Here is a 5,245-nt window from a genome sequence, read left to right as displayed (position 1 = left end):
GGAGGACTCAGAAAAAATTCTATAAGGCTACACCCCAAAACTCTCAGCGAAGATAAGTCCCCTTCCAAGACAAACAACAACACGAGAAGAAAATCAAAGCCATCCCAACAAGAAAAACTTTCTTTCAAATCGACACTCCGAGAAGAAAACTACAAACCAAATAAGCCATCAAGCTACAGTTTTAGTCTATCAGCACAAGAAACTACCAAGCAACAAAATATGCCAAGTGAAAATCATCAAAGACGCAACCTTTCTTCAGAAACAAACATGCAAAGCCCTAAAAAGCTTCAACCATCAGGAAGAAACGCCAAAGTATACATAAGATCGAAAGGAAGCCAGAAAAATACATCACAGTGACAAGCAAGCACAAGAATACGAAAAGGTTCAAGCTTTCCAACATACATTCAACCAAAATCAAAATCTTACCAAAAAATAAGAACAATGCAAAGGAAGAATGACGAGAAAAGTAAAGAAATGGAAAGAAGAACCAACCTGTAAAAAGGTGAAAGCTCCGAAGAAATTGAAGACGGAAAGACAGAATCCAGAATCGCCTTTCGAAGCAAAGAAAGCACCAACAAATCACCAAACGACACCGCAGAGAAAAACGCGAAAATACAAGTCTCAGGCAAAACGGAAAGGTAGAAAGAAAAGGAGGAAGTTACAACAAGTAAAGAACAGAGAAGAAAAACCGTTTTTTGTGTGAAGTTCAAAATAAAAGAAGGCAAAAAGAAACAGAGCATTAAAAATTATTAATGAGGTTATTAAACCCTCGCGCATTCCCAAGACAAGAGTGCAAATGCAAAGCACGCGCTTTCAAAAGAAAGCAAAGGAAAAACGCTTCACATTCAAAATCTTCGGCGAAATCAACCAAAATGCTCGAGCTCGACTTTACCAGCGAAGGATTGAAGTCTTGAAACCAAAGGACTCGACCTCAAAAGGAAAGTCGTACTCAAGCAGGGGCACTGTTCATACCCTGGGTCGAGCTGTCTGACCCGGGTTGCTTAACGACAAGTCGACCGACCTCTTCAGGTCAGGACTATCCGACCTCTTCTCAAAGAGCTCGGCCAAAACACTAGGAAAAGCCCAAAAAGGGCCCAACAGAGCAATACGACCCAAATCCAAAGGCAGTCCAAGCCTATAGAGATAAGGGCGGTTCCTTTGAAGATAAGATGACTTCACTCAAAGATAAGATAAAGATAAAGATAACTATCTTATCTCCAGAAAGGTCACTCCACACTACTATAAATACACTGGAGCACCCAGGTATAATTCATACTCTGATTCTACACAATACCTGCTCAATATCCTTGCTAACTTAAACATCGGAGTCCCTTGCAGGTACCACCACCCTCCGATGACAAAGGATCAGTAGCATTACCAGTCCAACAAGTCAGACGCGACTGCTCCGGCCTCCACCCACACGCCGGACACGTCATCACCGATCAGAACAGAAGATCTCGTCCAAGATCGACCTACAGTTTCAGGTAACCCTCGGAACAGGAACCGTCTACGTAGAGATTCCACTCTGTAGGTATTTTCGGGGTGTCCGTAAACTCTGCAATGAAGTCAGCCAGGTATTTTGATTTGATGGTTGTCTGGGCTTCATATTGAAGGTCGAATTCGGACAACTCGACTTCCCATTGCAAGATTCTCCCTGCTAAATCCGTTTTCTACAGAATGTCTTTTATGGGCTGGTTGGTCCGAACCCTGATGATGTGGGCTTGGAAGTATGGGCGAAGTCGTCGAGATGTTAGTATGAGGGCATAGGCGAATTTTTCTATTTTTTGATAGTTGAGTTCGGACCCTTGTAGCGCTTTGCTGATGAAGTATATAGGTTGTTGCCCACTGTCGTCTTCTCGGACCAGTGTTGAGGCTACTGCTCGATTTCCTACTGCGGGGTACAATACAAGTGGTTCTCCTTCCCGTGGCCGAGTTAGAATAGGTGGTTGTCCCAGAAATCTTTTGAAATCCTAGAAGGCTTACTCGCTGCCCGATTTCCTACTGTGAGGTACAATACGAGTGGTTCTCCCTCCCGTGGACGAGTTAGAATAGGTGGTTGTCCTGGGAATCTTTTGAAATCCTGGAAGGCTTGCTCGCACTCTGCAGTCCATTCGAACCTCTTTCCTTTCCTTAGCGTGGCGTAGAAGGGGAGAGATCTTATTGCTGATCCAGCTAGAAATCTGGACAAGGCTGCCAATCTTCCATTGAGTTGTTGTACCTCTTTGACGCAAGTCGGGCTCTTTATATTGAGTATGGCCCGGCATTTATCCGGATTTGCCTCGATTCCTCTTTGTGTGAGCATAAAATCCAAGAATTTGCCAGCTTCTACTGCAAAGGTGCATTTTGCAGGGTTAAGTCGCATGCCATGCCTTTTTATAGTGTCGAATACTCGGGTGAGGTTGGACAGTAACGACTCTTCACTTTGTGTCTTTATTAACATGTCATCCACGTAGACTTCCATGACTTTCCTGATGTGGTCCGCGAAGACCTTATTCATTAATCTTTGATAAGTGGCTCCTGCGTTCTTGAGTTTGAACAGCATGACGATGTAGCAGTAGTTTGCCTTCGGGGTTAAGAATGAAGTTTTTTCTTGATCAGGTGGGTATATCGGGATTTGATTATATCCCGAATAGGCGTCCATAAATGAGAGGTATTTGTATCCGGAGGAGGCATCCACCAGAGCATCGATACTTGGGAGTGGATAAGGATCTTTTGGGCAGGCTTTGTTGAGATCAGTGTAGTCGGTGCACATGCGCCACTTCCCATTTGATTTTTTTCACCAAGACGACGTTAGCTAGCTATAGTGGGTACTTGACTTCTCTTATGAATCCTACCTCCAGTAGAGCTTGTACCTGTTCTTCCACAGCTTGATATCGTTCTGGTCCGAGCTTTCTACGTCTCTGCTGTACTGGCCGAGATCCTGGGTAAACTGCCAACTTGTGGCACATTAACTTAGGGTCTATGCCTGGCATGTCTGCAGCCTTCCATGCAAAGAAGTCGACATTGTCTCTTAGGAACTGTATGAGTGATTCTTTTATGTCTCCTTTTAGGATTGTGCCGATATTGGTTGTTTTCTCTGGGACATCTCCGATCTGGACTTTTTCTACTTCGCCTTCGGGTTATGGACGAAGTTCTTCCCGCCCTCGAACTCCCCCAAGTTCGATGGTGTAGAATTCTTCTCCTCTGCCTCTGAGATTTAAACTTTTGTTATAATAGCGGCGCGTCGTCTTCTGGTCTGCTTTTATTGTAGCTATTCCTTCAGCGGTTGGGAACTTCATGCACAGATGTGGAGTCGAGACTACTGCGCCAAGCTAATTTAATATTGTCTGACCTATTAAGGCATTGTAGGCTGAACCCATGTCGACCACGATGTAGTCTATGTTGAGTGTCCTTGACCGGTTTCCTTTTCCAAAGGTCGTGTGTAGTGAGATGTACCCAAGTGGTTGGATTGGAGTGTCTCCCAGCCCAAATAGGCTGTTCGGGTATGCTCTAAGTTCTTTTTCTTCCAGGCCGAGTTTGTCAAAGGCGGTTTTGAACAAGATGTCGGCCGAGCTTCCCTGGTCTACCAGTGTGCGGTGGAGATTTACATTGGCAATATGATAGTGATGACCATGGGATCGTCATGTCCCCATATGATGCCGGCTGCATCCTCTTTAGTAAAAGTGATAGTGGGGATGTCGGGTGCTTCTTCTCTTCCTTCGACATGATATACTTCTTTAAGATGTCTTTTGCGAGATGATTTGGAGATCCCTCCTCCCGCAAATCCTCCGTGTATCATGTGGACATGTCTCTCTGGTGTACGAGGTGGTCGTTCAATCCGTCCAACATCTTCGTCCCTTCTTCTTTTTCTTGGTTTGTCTGCTCGGCTGGCTAAGTACCGGTCTAATTTTCCCTCTCTTACCAGTTTTTCTATGACATTTTTTAAGTCGAAACATTCGTTGGTGGAATGTCCATAGATTCGATGGTATTCACAATATTCAGTCCGATTTCCTCCTCCTTTTTTGCTTTTGAGTGGTCGAGTTGGGGGTATCCTTTCAGTATGGCATACTTCTCGATAGACATCTACAAGAGATACCCGAAGAGGGGTGTAATTGTGGTATTTCTTGATCTTTTCTCCATGCTGATCTTCTTTTTTCTTGGACTCTTTATCTTTATCTTGGGAGGAGTAGGAGAATCCGGACTTTGAAGTCTCTCCTAGTCGAGAGTTTTTCTCCATGTTGATGTATTTCTCTGCTCGTTCTTGCACCTCATTTAGAAATGTGGGATATTTTTCGATATAGAGTGGCTAAAAGGTCCCTCTCGCAAGCCATTGATGAGACCCATAATGGATGCTTCTGTTGGTAGACTTTGTATGTCCAAACATGCTTTGTTGAATCTTTCCATGTAGCTGCAGAGGCTTTCCCGATCTCCTTACTTGATCCCTAATAGACTTGGGGCATGCTTAGTTTTGTCTTTTTGGATGGACAATCTGGCTAAAAACTTCTTGGCTAGGTCGTCAAAGCTTGAGATGGACCTAGGGGGCAGATTGTCGAACCATTTAATTGCTGTCTTTGTTAAGGTAGTCGGGAAGGCTTTGCAGCAGACTGCATCTGAGGCATCAGTGAGGTACATTCTACTTCTGAAATTACTGAGATGATGGCTGGGATCTGCTGTGCCATCGTATAGAGTCATGTCGGGAAGTTTGAAGCCCTTTGGGATTTTGATTTTCATGATCTCTTTGGTGAATGGGTCTTGGTCCTTACGGGAGCTATCTTCATGAGTGGATCGAGTAGTTTTGGCCTTGAGATCCGCTTCGAGTTTTAGGAGTTTGTCCTCTAACTCGCGGTGTCGCCTAACTTCCCTTCGTAGGTCTCTCTCAGCTTCCCGTTGATGCTCCACCTCTTTTTCGAGTTGTTTTAGGCGATCTTGAAGTGCCTCCATGGCTCCCGCGTTTGGTGAATTCTTGTCTTTGTTAGGTTAAGGAGTATCATTTGGTGTAGTGTCCGCGTTCTTGTGCGGCGTCCTGTCTTTTAGATCAGATTCATGGTCGTTGTCAAGGTTGTCCATCATGATGATGGGATGACTTCCAGGTCCCCGGAAACGGCACCAATATTCCGAGGGTTACCTGAAACTGTAGGTCGATCTCGGTCGAGATCTTCTATGACGGTCGGAGATGACGTGTCCGGCTTTGGTGGTGGCCGGTGCGATCGCATCCGACTTGTTGAACTGGTAATGCTGCTGATCCTTTGTCACCGGAGGGTGGTGG

The sequence above is a fragment of the Arachis ipaensis genome, chromosome B03 (genome assembly GCF_000816755.2).
Source record: "Arachis ipaensis cultivar K30076 chromosome B03, Araip1.1, whole genome shotgun sequence".
Lineage (NCBI taxonomy): Eukaryota > Viridiplantae > Streptophyta > Magnoliopsida > Fabales > Fabaceae > Arachis > Arachis ipaensis.
This window is presented reverse-complemented; position numbering follows the sequence as displayed.